General features: G+C 38.3%; 1 protein-coding gene and 1 pseudogene across 7 annotated transcripts in view; both read right to left on the minus strand.

The window, feature by feature from the left end:
* Gtdc1 (glycosyltransferase like domain containing 1) overlaps positions 1-22,106 on the minus strand; it is a 369,221-nt gene that overhangs the window by 140,337 nt on the left and 206,778 nt on the right. The window lies entirely within an intron of this gene.
* On the minus strand, positions 6,581-8,221 carry LOC105742909 (annotated as a pseudogene).

Below are 22,106 nucleotides of genomic sequence, written 5' to 3' on the forward strand. Positions count from 1 at the left end.
TCCTCCTCGTCCTCCTCCTCCTCCTCCTCCTCCTCGCCCTCCTCATCTTCCTCGTCCTCCTGGTCCTCCTCCTCCTCCTCCTCCTCTTCCTCTCCTTCTTCTAGTATGTTTCTGTCATCTACTGTTTACACTAAGGGGATCTATGCTGGTGAACTATGTATGTCACTAAGACCCTAAAAGTTCATGTCCCTAAAGATAAGAGGATCTTGCATTAAAGTGTCAGAAAATCCAATTACTGGAACTAAAGAGAAGAAACCAAAAAAAAAAAAAAAAAAAAAAAAAAGGGATGGAGCAAAAGAAGTGTTTATAAGGAAAGAAGCTTAAGCAGGTGAAAGTCTGGACTCTCAAGGGTGGAAGACTTAACTGGGAAACTTCAAAGAAAGGACTCAGTTTTCAGATAAGGGGGAGAAAACAAACCTACATACTGGCACACCTGTCAGAGATGCCAAGCTCCTTATCCAGTGCTGAAAATACAGGCTGAGACTCTCAGACCCCGGGAAGGATTTATCATCATTAGTTTTCATTTTGCTTACACAAATACACTGAAGTGACTTACTGTTTCCAAAATATATTTCAACAATATTGATATCATTGAAAATATTTGATTATATTTTTGTTTTAAATTTAAGACCTTATATCATTCATTTATTCATGTCTTTAAGGAAGGTTTACTGTACCACATACTGTGCTGAACATCGTCACTTCCTTTTTTTCAGTGAGACAAATGCTCCTTTATTTATTAAATATCACTGTAGATATCTCTGGGTTATCAACAGGACAACACACAAGGGGACATTAAATGACAACTGTTTCACTGGGACAGTGCCTGCAGAATTCCCACATCTATCAATATCCCCATACAGCTAGCAGCAACCACGGACAGGAGAAACTACTGTCTCCTATTTGAGCATATGAAACACGCAGGAGAACCTGGACACCCCAGAAGGCTCAGACTCCCCCAAAGGGGAAGGATAATAAGGCTGAGGATCATGGCTCTTGCCACCTTCATGCCACAACCAGGCTTGCATTCATGCGACTTTAAGTTCATGGTGGGAAAAAAAAAATCACAATTCTACATACTAAATAAAGTTAAATTTTCTAGATTTGGAGATTGAGGTGTTTTAACACATAACCAGAAGCCAGAGTACAAAAGACACAAATTGTGATGACCAAGCTGAATAACAACATCTTAGATCATAAAAACCGTAAAAGTGAATTTCTTGGATTGTTTTGTACTAACTGGAAGGTGACTTCACATAATACTTTAAAAAATGACACCTCGCTAAAATCATAATAGTTTTCTGAGAGCATTCTTTGAAGGGCAACAATCATGAGTGAATAACTCAAGAGCAAAATACATACTAGTAGCACACAGCACACTTTCAGGACTAAGCTATTTAAAACACAATTTACTATTATTAGGGGTTCCAAGAAGACTTTAAGTTGTAGTACATTTTTCATTATGGGACATGTTTTATTTTATTCTATTTATTTATTTTTTTGCGGAACCAGGGATTGAACTCAGGCCCTTGCACTTGCCAGGGAAGTGCTTATTCCACTGAGCCATCTCCCCGGCCCCGGGACATTTTTTTAAACAATGTGATTAATACTTTACTTGAGGATAGACAGGCTGGCCTATCTTCCTTCTAAGGAAGCACCAGGCTGTACTCAATGACTGTGACTAAATGTAGGATTTGGTGGGAGGGGAACCTGAGGAACATAAGAGACTGTGGACAGCCTTCAGGTTGGGCAGCTAAGAAGTCCAAATGTAATTCTGCTGCCTATTATCAGAGGGCACGAACATAGATGAACAGAAAACCGGCAGCATCACTAGCCATATATAATATAACAGAAACAAAAATATAACAGAAATAATTTGGGAAGCAGATAGAGAGCAAAGAGGAGAATAAGATGCTCCTTTTAGAAATATGAAGTTTTTATATGGTGAAATTCATGCCTGTGCATGAGATCGTAAGTCCTAAAAGGGAAACTTGAACTTACTATATCCTTTTGGTCTCAACTGCTATCTCAGTGCATCCGGGGGCAGGGACAGCACGGCATGCTGGGATTGAACCCAGGTCTCTGCATCTGCCTAAGCAGGCTCATCAATCCGCTGAGCTATCTGGCCGGCTCTATTCTTTTGGTGCATTATTGAGTTGCCTCTAAATTTGTATAAAAAGGCCCAGGGAACTATATAACATCTTATGGTGGCTACTTTTGGTTATCAGCTTCTAGGCATGGTCAAACTAAGCTTAGTCTTTCATGATATATAAGGAATAAAACACCTGTCTTCATTCCCCCTCAAGATCTTTTGTCTTAAGGAGAAATATTTAAATATCACAGTCACTCATTTTTTTTTTAATTTTTTTTTATTTATTTGAGAGAGAGAGAGAGAGAGAGAGAGAGAGAGAGAGAGAGAGAGAGAGTGGTGTGTGTGTGTGTGTGGCCAGCTCAGCCCACCAGGGGGCGCGGCTGGCTGGCATGTGGTGCTGGGGGATCGAACCGCGGTCCCTGATGCTTTTGCTAAGCTTGTTCCAAGTAGGTGCTTTAGACCACTGAGCCATCTCTCCAGCCCCCACAGTCACTCATTTTTAAATGACCACAGTTTGGGGTGATTAGCTTTTATATCAATTAAAGGCTTTAAAGTATGTATGTTTGTGCATATGTAAATGTACTTTATATACATATACATCATCTATATATGCTTAATGAAGCATAAAATGGAGAGAAAGTTCCTCTAGAAAACAAAAAGAAGAAAGGTCCTTTGGAAAAATAGTTTTGTTCTATTTTAAGCTAACATTCATGCTAACACATTTTCATTTGCACTTCAGGTAACTGATTCCCAGTACTGTATCACCTACCTATTATCAATTAACAGACAAATTAAAGAAAGGTTGTTTAAAATTAATTGAATCTACAATGATTTTGTAAATGGCAAAAAAGTACACTTATATAGCAATGTCTGGAGTCACACTTATCCAGGAAAAAAAAAAAGACAATGATTATGAAAAACTTTCAGTTTTGGGCTACATGTCAAATCTGTGAACCAAGCCACACTTGGGTATTTGCTAAATTGTAGCAGGAGAAAGGATTTCTTTTTTCTTTTTCTTTTTTCCTTTTGGCTACTTAGATCAAACGAAAGGTGTACATTTTATTTTTAATCCCATTGCTTCACATAAGCCCAGACAGAACATCAAAGACAAGGTAAGCAGGTTTAACCACTAGTACCAACACACTCCAAAGGTTAAAATTTCCTCTGGATAGCTGCCTTACTTTGAAACAGGCCACTATTGTGTTTTTCACAGTTAGTACTGCTCTCTGCTGTATTTTAATTTTTACTATACTTAAAAAGATAGGATACAAAATTTTGCCTATAGCATACAGGCATACATATGTAGGACAATCCAATATTATCAGGATAAAATACAATTCACATATACTTCTTTTTAAAGTTGGCTCGGCTGTCCATCTCAATTTCATGAAAGGGAGGAAACTGAATCAAATGCAGTTGTAAATTGTATTTGAGGAGAGAAATACTTCCCCACATCTGAAGTCTATTGAAAACTCATGAGTAAGAATTTGGGGAACAAATCCTTTCTGTTCAAAAGATGTGTCAATAGAGAAATTCTCAGAAAGTAGCACACAATTCATCAGAAATCATGCAATTCTTTTTCCAAGCAGGATAATAAAAGAAACTTGCTATTTTAAAATCTTTCCAAATGGAACTAAAACTAGCTATATAAAATACAGCATAAATATTCTATATTAGAAAATGCAGCATATGCAGTAGAGGTATCAAAAATATTTAACAGCTTGGGAGCCCAGGCACCATATAATTCAAATGGACAATGACAAAGTAATTGGTACAGATCGATTGGTACATAGACTTGGTCTAATTAATATCTAATATTATAGCTGAAATAAAGTTGGCTTTGTGGCTGTTGACTTGAGATTTCCTATTACTATCATCCTTATACCAGAAATTCCAAGTATTTATTAGGTCTCTAACAATGGTAGTACACTGGCACTATTTTAGGAGTAGGAAAAATTGAGTTATCTCATGGAAAAGGAGGTAGGTGAATTTGGCTTTAAAGAAAGTGCAGTGTAGACTTAGGGACAAATTGAGAGAAGGGCATTTTAGGAAAAGCTGTACTGTAATGTCTATTACTAGGAATACATCTGTGATTAGTTTGAAATCAAATTACTCTAACCTAATCTCAGCAAATGTCTTATATTTTTGTTAGGTTCATTAAATAAGATCTGTTAAATCTCATTAAGTGCATCTGTTAATTGATAGACACAAGATTTGAATCCAGACCTAGCTCATGGAAAGTTCAGGCTTTTTTCCATAAGAGCACCACAGTGCATCAACTAGTGGGTATGACAAAGGAGCAAAGTGCAACAGTAGAAAAAAATGCAGACTATCTACTTGGGCAACCACAAAGGTACTGAACAGAGTTCAGGGTGGGGTGAAGTGAGAGGTGAGGCAGGCAAGGAGAGATCTGTAAGTGGCAAGCTGAGGAACATGGCTTTCATGTACATGTGGTAGTAACCAGTGATTTTAACATGATGGAGTTATACTGGATGATGGTTATAGAGCAAGAGAAGAGGTTACAGCTAAAAGAAGAACAAATGCAGAGGTAATTTAATATATCACTCTTATCAAACATAAGGCAGTTAGAATTTTTATCATGTCAGCTCCAGAAAGAATTAAAGAGTGAGCCAAATGTGAGACATGCTTTCAAACTGGTTACAGACCCAGTTGCTGTTGATTTCACACTTTTGAAACCATCATACCTGATGCTGATATGAACTATTTGATTTACCAAGTTTATATGGAATGGCCAAAGTAGACCACCAAAAGGAAGGGCTGTCCTCTGGAGCTATGTGGAGAGAATTATAACCAATCTCCATGTAAAGCCTCCATATGGACTTACACAAACAGAAGACTTACTACCACTATCAACTCCTGAAATGTAAGAAGCAGGGCCAATAATTTTGATGTTGACTGATGAGAAATAATGTTAACATTATCAGACCAAAAGGGCAAATTAATTTTTATTATTGATGGTATTTTCATACATATTTGGATATGAATAATTATTAGCTAAATAAGAAATAGTAAAACCTAATAGGACTTTTAAATTTTGTTTTACACTATTGTTTTAGACTGAAGTATAGGTATGATCTACTAATGTTTCAAAAATCTAACCCCGCTGCTGCAGAAGAAACTATTTTTCTAGGTATGTATGATGACTATGTAACACGACACAGCATAATTTTAAGAAATGTCATCTAAAATAACGTTGATTCAACTTTGAGGTAACTGAACTTGATTCTTTTAAAAACCTGGCAAGATCACATATAACAGAAAAAAAATCAAAAGCAAAAAGAAAGTTTCCTTAGACGACTACTAAGTTAAACTGCATTGAGTATTATCACAAAAAAGACAACATGAAGAATGTACATGCTACTTAGGAGTCTGCAATGAGAGAGAAAGAGAGAGAGAGAGAGAGAGAGAGAGAGAGAGAGAGAGAGAGAGAGAGAGAAGCAAATGGGGATGGCAAGACAGTGAGCTCTACGTGCAGCATATCTCCATATGTGACTCTCAGCAGTATATAACTCTCAGCAGGTAACCCTCTTTGACGATGATAAATCATAAATCCAGACCATTTGGAAAGACATGTTCAATTACCAGCAACTTCAGCAACCTGAGACAAAGTTCCAAAAATTTCCAAAAAGTTCACCTGAAGGCAACCAGGAGACCTCAGTTCAGAATGAAGACAAAAGTAGAGCTCATACAATCTGTAGATAATTCTTTCATGTTAAGTTATAAGTCACTGATAATATTCATATCAGTACTGAGTTTACCATTCAGCAGTTCATGAAATCATCATGAAAGAATTTTGGAATATTACAAATTTGAAATATTTCTAATTTGAAAGAGCATTTACAGGAAAATTCTAAATTGTTGCCTTAGTTACTTTCCTATTGCTGGGACAAAATACAAAACACCCACAACTTAAAGGAAGAAAGGCTTATTTTGGCTACTGCATGGCTGACTGGGTCCAAAGCAGAAACAAAACGACAGAGGGGCGTGGTAGAGGAAAAGGTATTCAGGCCATGGACCAGGAAGCAGAGGGGAAGGCAGGAGAAGTGGACAAGAGTATACCATTTTGAAAAGAAAATACAAGAAAAGAGAATAGAAGAAAAAAAAGAGAAGCAAAAGTTTTGCAAATAAAGAGAAGGGAGGAATTAAAGGGAGGGGAAGGGAATGAGGAAATGAGAGTCAAAGTATGTCAGGTACAAGCACAAACACTCTATGAGTGTTATCACTATGTTTGTTTGTTTGTTTATTTATTTATTTATTTACTTTTTAAAGCACAGGGTGGAATTTAATCTTTATTTACAGGATACTGTAAAATAGGAAATTACACATAGAAATAAGAAACACTTTCAGAGGATAAGCTTCATACAGTATATCCAGTTTGGAACTTTTCAAGTATAGTATCCTAAGAAGTGCTACAGTGACAAGCCACATTAAAAAAAAAAAAAGAGTTCTTAGTAGAGAAAGACAAAATTATACTGAACGTAGTACACAACAAAACTGGTGCCTCCTTCTGCTGTACACGTAGAAGTTAAAGGTACTTGGAGCCCTGTCCAGCACTTGGAAGGTGTAGGCTTCAGAGGTAGTATCTGGCACAACATTTTGATCTTCTTCCTCCACTGAGAAATACTTCTCAATCAAGTTTAATGAGGTCTTGCACACAGACTCATTTTCATGGTTCTGCAGAGCTTCAATCTTGTCCGAGCCTCCACATTCTTTAATCATTATAGTAAGCATCTTAGTTTCACCTAGTTTCTCAGCAGCCTGAAAGATATTTATAATAGCATCCAAAATAACAAGAATAATTTTTGTATCTTTCACAGTTAAGAGAGTCATCAATGATTCTGTTATACCGCAATGAACAAAGTGCACAATCTGTTCCACTGTCCCACTGCTTGTATAGTTGGTCACGGCCCACACAGCTTCCTTTTGGGTCTGAAAGTCCACCTCAGAGAGAACACTGATGAGGAATGGGACTAATCCATGATTCACAACTTGCTGTATCTGGTCCTATCAGCCAACTGTGATGGTTGGCACTGTCCAGGTAGCTTCCTTCTGAATGTTTGTCTTGAGGTGAGTGAACAGGCTGGGAAAAACAGCAAGCGCTCCTGTATCTATCACAATCTGAGTCTGTTCATCTGTTCCAGTGACAACATCCCCTACGGCTTTCATTGTAGGAGTCATAATGGGCAATTCATCTGATCCCAGAAGCTTCACCAGATGGGGAACAACTCCCGATTTTACGACCATTTCTATGTGTTCATTTGGACCATCAGTGAGGTAGGAAACAGCCCAGCAGGTATCCGCTAGTACTGCAAGATCACTGTAATGCAGAAGACGAACAAAAGTAGGGAGAATTTGCTCAACAGCATGCAGTGGGGGCGCAGGATTCTTGTTGTGACAAAGGTTGGAAAGGGTCCATGTAAGGTTGCCTAAGTAACCACCTGCTAAAGATGACATATCAGGAACTGCAAGAAGAGCCAGGAGTGGGTCAATTGCATCATATTTGCTAACCAAGTCTTGGAAAACTGAGCCATCACCTGCAATGTTTCCCAATGCCCAGACAGCTTGCTCACTGATGTGAGCATGGGGAGACACCAAGAGGGGAATGAGAGCCAGGATGGCCGCTCCATCCACCACAGCCTTGGTCTGCTCTGATGACCCAGAAGCAATGTTAGTGAGTGCCCAAGCCGACTCAAACTGGATGGGACTATAGTCAGGTCTGCCCAGGAAGAACACAAACTTGGGAATCAAACCAGCCCATGTTAAGTGGTCTATGGGAAGTTGTTTATCCCAAGAAAGAAGTTTCCTAGCAGCTTGAGTAGTTTGCAGCTGGCTTTCCAGATTATTGCTGGTTATGCCTTTGACAATGTCATCTACAGTCCAATTCACAGTGCCCTGCTTGTTGTAGTTTTCCAGCAATGGTGAAATAGCATTATCAGGAAATGAGCTTACATTTCTCCTTTTCAGCATCTGGTCATCCTTCTTAGCTTTCTTCAACTCCACATTAACTTCTATTCACTACCGCCTCATTTCTGTACTATCTTTTCTCCTGTTCTTGAATCTGCTCAGTCAGGCAGCTAGCAAATTAGCATTAGCATTCTCATTGGTGGACAAGGGACAAAGAGAAAGAAGTGAGAGCAGGCGTTACTGCGGGGCTTAGCAGCTGTGGACGGGGTGCTCCCCAAATGTCCAGTGCGGCGGGGCCCAGAAACAGTGTCTCACTGTGTATATTTAAACTATATCAATAAAAGTAATTTATCTTTTTAATTTTAATTTTTCTTTATTTTTATTTTTTGTATTTTAGTAAGGGTCTACAAGGTCTCACTACACAGATTGGACTCGTAGTGATATGCCTGTGTTCAGCCTCCCAAGTGCTGGGATTATAGGCATGCGCCACAACACCCAGTCTTAATCGCTGTCTCAGAGGCCCTGGAGGCAGGGCCAGAATGGCATGCCGGGGATCAAACCCTGGCCATTGTGTCTCTCTAAGCGGGTACTTTAATCTGCTGAGCTATAATAAAAGTAATTAAAATAAAAAAGACTGTACCCTCCCTGGTCATGCCCCTGTGACCTACTTCTATCCAGGCCCTAGCTCCTAACACCTTAGCTACTCATCAGTGGATGTATCCATGGGTGAGTATAATACCTCATCAGCCAATCAATTGTGAGGATCCTCACACATAAGGATTTAGTGTAGATCTAAACCATAACAAGTACAACTGGGGTTCTAGTCTACACTGTGTAATACTCTAACAACTGGCATCACTCTCATCTCTCCAAATTTCTAATAATAAACTGTGGCCTTATGTAAATTTCATTTGATGTGTTTTGGTCAAAATCTGAGATGCATTTCATTATGAAGATTAAAGGTAATTATAAAGAAATGACAATTTGTTAAGGAGTATTGCTCATCTGAAATCATCTTGCTTATGCATATTAATATTAGCTAATTGAATACTACAGGGGCTATTGCCCTACCTATGAGATTGGGACTTCTGTTTTCCATTGGTGAATATATCCATTCAGTTATCCCAAGCTATCTTTCTTCTAGACATATGCTGAAGATTTAGTGCTTCTCAAACCATGGCATGAAAATAATAACACACACTCACACACACCGAGGAGAAAACCTAAATTAACTACTTGAGAATTGTAGTTCTTAGGTAACTTTGAGGAACTTAATGTCCAAGTATACTAGGATTCTTTTTTCATATACACTGTAGATTTCATTCCATGTACATATTATCTATCTATCTATCTATCTATCTATCTATCTATCTATCTGCCAAAGAAAATAAGCAGACCAGTTTAACATGCTTTATGAATGAATTATGAGACAAATATGCAAAAGTGGTATTTTCTGCTATTTAATAGCATTTTGTGACAGTATACTTTCAGAGTTTATTATTGACATTGCAAGTATTACTGGTATAAAGAAAAAAATTACAAAGAAATTGAAGATCATGTTTAATTTTTGAAATCATATTTCACATTGTTGAAGTTAGCCTTATGTGTTGGTAAGAGATGAATCCATTATTAACCATGCAACAATACACAGCAGCTGAGACTAAAGCCTCTGCTTAGGCAGAGCACAATGGCTGGGGTTCAACGCCCAGTATGCCATGTTGGCCACGTCCCTGGGGCGCGCTGAAACAGCAATAGAGACTAGGCATGGTGGCACGTGCCTGTAATCCCAGCACTTGGGAGGCTGAGAACAGGAGAATCACTATGAGTCCAACCTATGTAGTGAGACCCTGTAGACCCTGTACTGAACACATAAAAATCAATCAATCAATCAATCAATCAATCAATCCCCTGTGCTAGCTTCTAGAAGATATTAAAAAAATGCACAGCAATTGTAACCTACTGGAAGTTATTACATACCTATTGCCATCTGATCAACTATTGGGATGTAACTGACATTGGAGAATAATATAGGTTCCTTCTTCAGATTAAATGCTATATAGCACTATTTCTCACACAGGCTGGAATCTGACACAGTGAAGACAGGAGTATGTACTAAGTGTTCAGTGGACATCTTACCAGCTTAGTTGCTGAAAGGAAATAAAATGAGGCCCTTGAGAGTCACCAAACTAGTGGGAACTAAATGCTTACCTCACACAACAAGCAAATGATACAATATATCATATAGTCAAGTGATAAACTCAGTGGCTAAAATATAAGGAGTACAGGAATTCAGAAAAGGAACAAAACACAGGATGGAGTCTCTCATGCTGACTAGAGGCCAAATACAGAGGATGGGGCTTCCATTGCTCTTCCTTTTCTATGAAATATTCACTTATTTACCCAGCATTTGCTCAACTCCTTACATGTTAGAATCAATGATAAATAAGGTAGAAAAATTCCTGTAGTGTTCTAGTCTGAAGATATGGGGCTATGCGGAAGGCCATTAAACCAATAATCACACAAGTAAATTATCATTGATCTTATATAAGAAGTAATACATTTGTACAAAGAAAGACATGTGGCCTTAAAATATAAATAATGTGCAATGTCATGCTCATATGAACTGAACACAATGGTCAGAAGTCCTACTATGATTAGACTTATTTCATTAGGCATAAGCCTGACGTCCTGGACCCCCATGGTTACAGAAGAATACCGTGTGCCCTCTTCATTTTATCTAGCCCCACTCTAACATCTCATGCCATTTAGGTCCTTTTCAGACAAATGCACAGGTCTTTTCTGTGGTATATACTTTCACATAAGAATATCTGCTTCTGTGGTGGGTTAACTAATGGGCAACTTGTAAAACCCAGCTGAAGGGCCAGCCAGATAGCTCAGCAGATTAAAGCACCTGCAAGAAGGTGCAGGGGTCAGGGGCTCGACCCCCAGGCCTGCAGTGCCGGCCTCACCCCAGGAGCGCACTGAGATAGCAATTGAGACTGGGCGTGGTGGTGCATGCCTGTAATCCCAGCTTTTGGGAGGCTATAAACAGGAGGATCACTATGAGTCCTATCTAGTAGTGAGACCCTGAACACCCTGTAGAACTTTCCCTAACATACAAAAAAATAAAATATTAAAAAATTAAAAAAAAAGGCCCAGCTGAACTGAATCAGCTTGATGCTGAGCGTGGAAGGCCTGCCTGAGGAGTGCTGTCAACAGCATTAAAAGCAGAACTGCAGGGGAAGATGGTGAGCTGTGGCTTTTCTTAGAGAAGCTGGTCACCCTGGTTTTCTTGATATGAGTTCAGCTGTTCTCATCATTGAAGGAGCTCAGGTCCTCAGTGTCACTTAGGATGGCTGTGGTTCTTCTCAGGGGAGCTCTGGGCCTTACTTTGAGTGTTGCTTACTAGCTTCAGTGCAGCTCCTTCGGTCTGCTAGCACAGATCATTCATCCCACTGGCACAGAATTTCTAGCTTGCACCACTGGCCTTTGGGCCATCTCAGCACAGTTCAGCACAGAATCTTGATACAGACCTTCATGAGACATTGTCATGGGCTCTAAGTCTTCAGCTAGACTTCTGCAGAACACTGCCATGGGATCCAGGGCCTCATTTGCCTTTGTGAGTTGTCTAGTGTGGGACAGATCTGCCACATTCTCTTGCATTTAACTCATTTGACTCTTTGAGTGACTATTATAAAATAATGCCATCAATTATGTGTCCCATATTAAATCTTTTCCCTTGCAGATTCCCTGTAACTTGTAAAGTGGTGGGTAGCTAAAGCTTTAGAAGAAAGTGCAGAGACAGTTTGCCTACTGGTGTTAGCATTTGCTGTAGCTATTCCTGGCACTGGGCAACACATGTTTTTAATAAACTTGTAAAAACAGTGTAGATCTAGCTGTAAATATGTTTTGCTTGGTAATGTAGGCTGAATATAATGATTAGATTGACAGTTGTTGGGTTTTCTCCCCTAAAAAAAAAAATCACCATACAATAGAAATAGTTTGAATAATGACGTTCAAGACAGTCTCATGTTACTAGTCCTGTGTTGATAATCACTGTTTATGCGAACAGTCAATTTACAGTAACAACATGCTGTTTTCCTGTTCACAGCATTACATGTTTTGTTTAGTTTCTTAGAAATATTCAGTCCCATATGAAGTAGCCTATATCTATAATTAGAACTAAGCCACACAATCAGAGGCCTGTCAATATTCTGGCAAAAAACTTAAAAATAGAGCAAACACTGAGCTTACTAATATAAGATGTAGAACTACTGTTTAATTAACACATTTATTTCAACTTTTATTATCAATAATACTCAACGGCTACAAAAATGTTTGTGTACAATTGGTGAATATATATGTTAATGAAGCAGTAATAAGTTGAATCTACTAATAGGACATAAAATGATTTTAAAACTTTAAAAATCCCATTTACCAGAAACTGAGATTTTAAATTTTGCTTCATAGTACTAACATAGTCTATATAAGCCATTTAACAACATGTATTTGTCAAAATATCGCTTCTCTGATACCCCAAATAATTATAGTAGAGTTCCCATTCAGAAGAGATAAACATTCAATATTTATAGTTTAATAATGTTACATTACAAACTATCAGAAACCAGTCTTTCAAAAAAAGAAAAGAAACCAATATTTTTTAGATTTGGAATGTCTGAGCCAAATACTATAGATAATATGAAGAAAAATATATACATACTATAGACACATATAATTAATTAAGCCATCTATTTAACAAAGATGGCAAACAGTAGCATACCATTAGTAGGTGAAAAGCAAGAAATACATAAAGCAAAATCTACCCTCTGGAAACCCACACTTTAGAATATTTATACCACAAATATTTCTATATATCTTTGTCAAATAATAACTATCTGGATTTGAAGTGAAGTCTTCACCAAAATTAATACAGAGTAACTGTAAACGCTAACCATTTCTACTGTCATATTTCTGTTTTTCTCCTCACAAAAGTAAGACAGCTTTATCAACTACATGATATACATGGTTAAAGCATGAGAACTACTCTCCAGTTTTAGACATGCTGTTAAAAGAAAAAATGTCCTAGATGTCCTCATAGGGCAGAAGCAGGAACAGTACAGTAAGCTATAAGGAAAGAGATTTTGATTCAGGAAAATCTGAATTCTAATAATTAGAGCTGTTAGAACATGGATTAAGCTACTTCAGTAGACAAGGAGTTCCGAGCTTCTAGAAAAAAATAAGTCGGGTAGAACATGAACTTAGGGACAAGTGAGAAAGGATGAGGACAGTCAGGAGGGTTTCTGCTACAATTCAATGGATTAAGTGTTAACAGTAATGCTGACAGTAATGGTGATAGATTTATAAAGCATATGGCAATATGGAATCTGAGGAAAAAAGGGCAATTGATTTTTTTTGTATCAGTTTCCCTACATTCTGTCTTGTTTTAATGACAGTAACCAAGCCTTAACAGTTTACCTTTCAGAGATACATCTTTCTCAAAATAGATGCTAGAAAAGAAAAAAAAAAGTAAATAGTCACCTATGTTGGTGACATTGGTTCATTATCCTTTCAGTCAGCACATACATGTGTACCACACAAACTTACTGTGGTGGTCTCTCTCTCTCTCTCTCTCTCTCTCTCTCTCTCTCTCTCTCTCTCTGTCCCCTCCCTCCTTATCAATCTTCCCCCGCACCTCCCCCTCTTCTGTCTATCTTGCTACATAGATAAATCTGTCTCAAAATTGTGATTCTCCTGACTCCAGCATTCCAAATACTGGGATATAAGTGTGAGTCATGTCCAGCTGTCCATTTCTTTCTTGTTAAAACAAATATTCAATGAGACAGGACAGGGTAGAGTAGGGGAGGGGAGGAGAGGGGAGAGTAAGATAGGACAGAATAGGACTGTATGTACATATACCCATGGTTTTCATTGTCCCAAAGTGCCTGTTCTTTTGCAGCTTTGTCATTGTCTAACATTCAAGAAGTTCTCATGGATACCTCTGTAACCAGTAAAAAAGTGTTGAAATTAATTTTAACAACTGCATAGTATTTCACTGGATGTATGTGCCATAAGCTATACTAATAGACATTTAAATTATTTATAAAATTTTACCTTAAAATGTTATAACTATCTTCGTACTTTTATCTTTATGCTAGTATTTTTTTAGTAAACAGAACTGTAAATGGGATTATTAAAGCAAAAAGAAAACACATTTCAAACTGCTCAGCTGTCCAACAGCTGTATCAGTATGCTAACATCTCCATAGAAATAAAGCCATTTTCTTAAACTCTTAAACATCAGACAGTATCACTCTTGTTATGTTTTATTAACATAAAAGTTTAATTATCCATATATTGTTTAGCTAAATATATATTATTACAGAAAATATACAGTTTATGGGGTGTATCGACAAAACATACACATGTGGCTATGTGTACAGACTGAACTTTTCCTGTGTCTGCCACATATAATGGCCCTCACATCCAAGATACTCGAACAGCAGCATGAGAGTTACAAAGAAGAATATGCCATACAAATTAAACCAACCCGTTTCTCTTCATGATCTAGTTGGTGAGATTTCTTTTTCAAAGTACACCTAATAGAGTAAGGATTAAGAGCTTAACACAACGGGGCAGGCTTACAAGCCTGCTACTCAGAAGGCTGAGGCAGGAAGAGCACAAAGGAGGCCACCCTGGGCCATGTCAGGAAAAGCTGGCTCAAAGTAAAAAGGGCAGGGGGGTACTTCGAGGTCGAGGGTTTATCTCGTACTGTGAAGCCATAGGTATGAAATTAAGTCCTGCCCTCAGTGAAAGAAGTTAACAACATGGAGGGGAATAAACAGTAGTAGATACAAAATTCTGCCTGAGATGCAGAAGTGACTAAGAGCTAAAATGACTACCAGTGAGGCCGGGGAAAGAGCTCAGTGGGATAAGTGCTTGCCTGGCAAGCACAAGTTTCTGAGTTCAATCCCTCGTTCCACCAATAAATAAATAAATAATAATAACAAATAAACAAAATGACTACTGATTTGGGGAGAGTAGGAACAATAGGTCAGTTATAAAGAATGGGCAGACATCTACAGGCCAAAGAGAAGACAAGGCAGCATCCAGGTGGGACGGAGTGGCTACAGTGCTGATGCAGGGTCAGCTACACTAGAGCACATGTACATGTAGTTTTATTTTTTTATTCTCTCTCACACAGCCTTACTGCAAATTATAGCTCTATTTATGCACCATATATGGTGCATCTGCCTCCCAGCTCATCTCTTTCAAAAGAGTGAACATGGTGTCTTCTCTCCTGCTGACTCCCTGGAATCAGGGTGTGATCAGCACACTGTGGACTCTCAGGGAAGGGTTTCCTCAGGGCTCAGCATCCTGCTGAGGTCACTCTCACAGGAGTCAGAAAGGCTAAGGAATTTGAATTTATTGGGAAGCTGGAAAACAAGTTAAAGCTAGGATTGGGTGGTGATGAAATACAATAGGGATTTAGTCCAGTTCTGTTATGAAAGGTGCCCTGGTCTGGTGGTCAGACCAGAGGGCAAGCAAGGAGATCATGGTGATATTAGTAGGGCCAAGAAAATTAACCCCCAGATGGGTGGAGAGGATACCACAAAAGAAGGAAAAAAAAAGGCTTGGTTAGAGAGTGACTAAGGATTAGTAATACTCGCCATAAGTGAGTGCTTAATCTATGCTCATTTTGTGTTAACTACTGAACATGCATTTTTTATCTTATGAGTTAGGTACTATTTCCCCAGATTTTAAGGTGAAGATAGTGAGACACAGAAAGCTATAATTCATTCAACGTCACAAAACTAGCTAAGTAGCCCACCAGGCTCTTCCTGTTCTGTGTCTGTTAAGCCTGTGTGCTTCCCCTTATAAAGGAATAAACTTGGGTTAAGGGTTCATGAAGGTGAGCATGATCACACACTGATACTGCAATACATATTCATGTCCAAACTCTGAGATTCTCAAGGAAAAATAAATTGATCAAGTATGTGCTAAGTCAGAGTTTCAAGACCAATTACTGGGCCATGAAATCAATTACTGAGTCATAATCAGCATTTTAAAAAGAAGTAAAATAGATAAATAAGAAGGGAAAGAAAATATAAAAGGAAATTTCCACAGTACTGTTTCAACAAACTTTTGTTTCAGGTACATATGCATGTATACACTGGAAAACTGCCAAATGTATTTCTTGCAAGGAGTTAGGGTAAAATACAACCTGAAAGTCACTGCCAGATCAGCTACCGACAATCTTATGTAGCAATAAGAATTTAGTTAGGCATCTGCAGAGGGACAGAGAATAAGAACATAAAATCATAACAGAAACTCTTAGGCTAGGGTGCATAACGGGCACAAATCTTGCACACACAGACACACACACACACACAGACACACACACATACACAAGGTCTCACTTGCTTTATTATCAACTGCCTGCTTGGCTGCTATATTAGTAGGCATGTTTTGCTGAAAGTTTCATAACAGTAACTCACACCTGAATGAGACATTAATGAATTTATCAAGCGCTTCAAACACTACATTCTAATAACACCTAGTGTTTGCATCTTCAACCTCAGAATCAAGAATCTGCAATCCCTAAAACCAAAGCCGGAACTAGAAGCCAGGGCTTCTGTCTCTAACTTCAGCATCCTCTTTTTAGTATAGTACATCTGCATCAGCCATGGGGCAAAGTAAGTATAGCAGAATAGTCTCGTCTGGGCTTTATTCAGCCAATTCCAGGCCAAGGGTCCATGGTCTTTGTGACTTCCACAAGTGCAGGAGTTCCAAGGACATTCCATTTTGTATGGGGGAAGTTCAGAATCAAGAAACATTTCAGGCAGATCAGTACCCCAGGTATTTCAGCAACTGTTAAAATACATCTTCTAGGCCAGATTCAGTGCCTTAGAAGAAATGGAGAAAGAACTATAACTTGACGAGTTAGCACAGCAAAGTTTTCCTGGTCACGGTAATAAGTACTCTCATAAAGACGAAACTATAAAAGGAATTCTATTTTCCCACGGATTCACTTCCCAGAATGTGAGATCTGGGAGGTGCTGTAGGGATCATTTAATTCTGTCACACATTTTCAGGACAGGTAACAGAAGCCTAGAGAGGTTAAGTGAGTGAGTCAAAAGTCACACAGTAAATAAACGGCAGAGTCTCAAAGAACAAAGTTGTGCTAACATGCATGTTCTTAGAGAAAACACAGTTTATCTAGAAATAATAAAGTGGTATGGATTGAGAGTAAAAAACAAAACAAACAAACAAACACCCAACCAGGTGTCTATGAAGGTTTTGCCTGTCGTAACCAAAAGACTGATGAGCTCAGGAGGTTTGACCAAACTTGGACGACTGCCTTGACACAGCCTTTGAACTCTACAAGCCTGACCACTGCCTCAGGCCTGGCCTGAGCTCAAGATTGCTAAAATCAGCACTCCTAGTCCCCACCAGAAGTGTCCCTGGGACCAGGATGCCTCAGACATCTCAGTGCTAGGAACACAGCTGTTTGCCTTTCTTTGCTTGACTTCTATTGAAGCCAAATTCTTTCATTAGCTCACAATGGTGACAAGTGTCAGATCCACTGATCAAATAGGGTGAAATAACAGCCTTTTAAAGATACTTTGAAACACATATCTGTCCCTGGGAGTTTTTGTTTAATAAGACGTTTTAAAATCCCAAGTTGGACCTAAAAGTTTGATACTGCATCCTACTTATGTTTGAGGCGCTGTAACTAAGAAACAACTTCTGAATAGGAAGGAGATAAACAATGAACTTTGGCTAGCCTAGTAGACGCAAAGTTTCCATCCCCTGTATTGTGAAAACCTTCTTATCAGTTGGTATATGAGGTAAGGGAAAACTCACGTACTTCTAAATATTTATTGTTGCCAAGTTTCTTCACTGATAATATATAGGTAATGATGACTCTTTGCCTTTTAAAGTCAAACACTGTCAGTTAAGCAGTGACAAATATGCACCTCCTGGAAGAACACAGGGATGCGCATGCACAAGTGCATACACACATACACTCACAGAAACAATAAGATATACAATTTTATACTCTAAAACTGGCAATTCAGATGAAGTATTTAAAGGAAGGAATTAAAAGAGAAGGAAAATGTTGTTAACTTTCACATGTTAGCTTATGTCAGCTATTTTACTCTGCAGAATGTACAGGTCTGTGAGGTCCAGCTGTTCTTATCTAGGGTCTGTGAAGAGATCAAGGCAAACATGCACAGCAAAGCAGGAAAGGTGAGGCAAAGGGCTGCAGAACCGCTTCCCCCAGAGCTGGTCACAAGGGCAAGACCAGAAGAAAGAGCTGGACACGGCTTCAGGGGTGATGAGCAAGCACAGCAGGAGGACACAGCAGCTCCATTACTTCCGCCTTGTCCTCTAGCCCCAGAGCACGCACTAGCAAGGGTCCACCCACACATGGTCATGATTACTGCAGACACAGAGACAGCCTGGATCACAAGAGACCTGGAAACCCAGCCCTGTCAGGTATAAATAAATGAAGGTCAGCAAGTAGCAAAATACAAAGAGGCATACATACAATGGGTAGAACTGGACTTGAGACCCAGATTTTCTGGAATTTTCTCCACCATTTATTAGCTCTGTCACCTTGAACAAATCACCTCATCTCTCTGTGCCTCCACTTAATACCTGCTTCAAAGAATCATTAAATTTAACTAATGTGCCTTAAGTTTGCAAGACATCTTCTGATACATAGGAAGCTTTATATTGCATAAGTATCACTATGCTTAGGTATGCTTTCCTCTAAGTCAAGCTTTAAAAGATGCCATACTTAAAGAAAGCAGGCAATAGCAAATTGTATGCATATATCTTTGGGTTTTTCAGTAAAAGTAAAAAAAAAAATCAGATTTTGATGCAAAATGTCCAGAATTTTAAATGCTGACAACCAATTTGAGTATGGTTTAGTTTTAAAGAATTGTATAAAAACCGACTCATGTATTAATATCTCCTGTCTTAAAAGAAAAGCAAATTAACATGTGTGTCATGGGTTCACCACCGCTGTGGCATACAGTGAGTAGTCAGAGGAGTGCAGCTGACAAACACTGCTGTCTCTCTCCTTGCTTTCTCACACCTGTGCTGACTGCACCTCTCCATTCCCTCCCCTTGACAAGAGCAAATCACAGAGAAACAAAGAGACTGTGATCTATCCATTTTGCTACTAGAGTGAATCAAGGATTTTTTCAAGGAAGCTCAGGAGGCTCACATTAGAGGACCTACAAAAACATATGAAGTAAAATGTGTAAGAGGTAGGGGTATGAAGAAGCCAAGAACTATTCCAATTACCCAAAATCAATATAAATGACTCTCAAGTAAAATTTGCACAAAGGTGAAGTAATATCTTTTACTAAAGAAAATTTTGACAAGGTGAATCCTGAATATTAAGATGGCTTCATTTACATCTAGACATACATCCACAATTGTACCTACCCTAATTATGTGTGCAATACTGATATATAAAAACATTAGCCAATTTCTAATAGTGGCCCTAAAGTATCCAAGTTGCTGAAAAATTTTTAAATAGCAAAATGAACATGGCATTGAATTTCCCTATGTGAGCAGAAAACCATAAAACATACATCTGTGTATATTGTCAGAAATTGGTTGGGTGGGCAGTGAGATAGTTCAGCAGACTAAAGCACCTGTGAGGCAAGCTTAGGCAAGTGCACAGACCACAGTCCCCTGCTGTGGTCATCCCCTGCACCACATGCAGTGCCAGCCTTTCCCTCAGGGCATAATGGCTCATTCCTGTAATTCTAGAGACGGGGAGGCTGAAAACAGGAGGATCATTATGATTTCAAGTTGCATAGTGAGACCCTGTAACAAACAAATACATTAATTAATTAATTAATTAATTAATTAATAAAATAATTGGCAGGCCAAGGATTTAGCTTAATAGCACAGCGCTTGTCTGGCAAGCACAGGTCCTGAGTTTGATTTCTGGTATAAATAAATAAATAAAAGAAAATTAATTGGCTACTTGGTAAATACATTGACACTAAGTCAATGACATATAAAACTTGTTTTTACTGCACTGAAAAACCTTCTTGAACAACTCTGTTTATCCATCTACCCACCCATCCATTCATCCTACTTTTTAAACAACTGCTCTTATTTAAATTAACACAATCTCCTACTCATGTGATTGAGGGAACAAGAAATATAAAAGGCAGTGTGCCTGTGGTTAACAAGTCACGAACACACTACCCTTGCCATTGCCCTTGGATAACTTCTGAAGAATAAACCAAATGAAATGAAACCAAACCAAACCCCAACTTTTACTGATCCCATGACCTGGTCCCAGTCTCAAGAAGTGGCAACTTGACTTTCAGCTCTGTGTGCCACTGCCTCCTGCTTTTACTTCCAATTTGAATGACTTGTATTTCCTCTATCCAGGAAAAGGTCTACATTGATTTTTTTTTTTTTTTTTTTTTTTTTTGTGGAACTGGGGATTGAACTCAGATCCCTGTGTTTGCCAGTCATGTGTTTATCCTACTGAGCCATCTCCCCGGCCCTACATTGATTTTTAAAGCTTTAATTTTAAGGAAGAAAGTTACTATATGTATTTCATTGTTAACTTTTCTCCACATTTAAGAACTTCGAAAAATATAAGCTTCTAACAAAATGCTGGGAATAAATCACAACATGGAATCACTGTTCATGGGCCACAGTGTAACAGTGAGTCTCTAGTGTTTAGGAAGATCTTGTTTTTTTTTCTTTTTTAAATCAGATTTTATTGGTATGTTTCACATATACGTAATGTTCACATTCATCATAGAAAGTTTGTACATGTCCATGATATATTTTTTTAGATTTCTTTTTTTAAAAATAATTTTATTGATAAACAAATAGCAATGGGACAGTTTCAAAACCGGTTAGTAGGACAGTTTCAATACTTAATACACTGCATACTGTCTTAGTGGTTATTCATTGTATGAGATGCAGATATGATATCTTGTCCACAAACACAATTAGAATAAATCTTTCTATTCATTGAATTAAGAGAATGTAGCTGTATATCTATCATGATTATTCTGAATATACAGATACAAAATAGTTCTTCATTTATATCCCCTTTTCTTGCTTAGTTTTGTCAGAAAAGGGTATTCAATTGTCATTTAAATATCATAGGTGAGTGAATTCAGCAAAATATTCCAATAGAGTACAGTAGTCCATAATAGTAGTAGGTTTTCTGTAAGACTGGCAATGTCAGAAAATTGGTGACCTGAACCTTTAGCATATTCATATGGCTTTACTTTTTATACCTTGTTTTTATATTTTTTTGGATGGTTAAGACCAAGATAAAACAAGACCTATATAACAAGAAATGTAATTTTTGTGTCTGATAAGGTCAGTCAAATGCCCTCAGAATTGACCCTTAAACCTGTACCACAGTTTGCAGATCCTCTGTCAGTGTCAGCCATGTGGATGAGTCACAGCCATTGCCTGACCAATGTACTCTCTATGAAAGCCTGAGAGAATATTGTCTCTCCATGTGACTCTCCTTAGGCACACTGTACATCATTGATCACTGTCCTCTGTGGTCCTGTAATCTCTTTGATCAGAAAATTTGAGACACAATTGAGTTACATGTTATAGTACAGGTTCTCCTATGTCCTGAGTCTTCACTGACCTTGAAAGGCTAGGGCCAAAATGTTGACTGTTCTTGCTTCCCTTCTTTTTCTCTAACTTTTGGTCTGCCAACTTAGGTTGTTACCCTTCCAGAAGAGAAGCTTATTGTTATTATCCTACTACATAGGCAGTTGAGCTTAATCTCACTATCTGGCTGAATATCTTGATTTTGTTAGGGAGATCTTTGCAGGTAGCAAAGTAGAATGGTTAGTCCAAAGGAAGTAGGCTTTCAAAAATCATTATAAAGGCTCTAATGTGAAGTCTGTACAGAAAAAACAAAACAAAATAAAACAAATAAAAAAAACCCTCAATGTTGGTAAAATTAGAAAACTAACAAAACAAAACCTTGGGCTAAGTATTCCCATATTCTTTCTACAATTCTTCTGTTAGTCTGTCCTACTCTGATATTTCACTGAGCTTGAACCTGC

Source organism: Octodon degus, unplaced genomic scaffold (assembly GCF_000260255.1).
Source record: "Octodon degus isolate 3935 unplaced genomic scaffold, OctDeg1.0 scaffold00082, whole genome shotgun sequence".
NCBI classification, from domain to species: Eukaryota; Metazoa; Chordata; class Mammalia; order Rodentia; family Octodontidae; genus Octodon; species Octodon degus.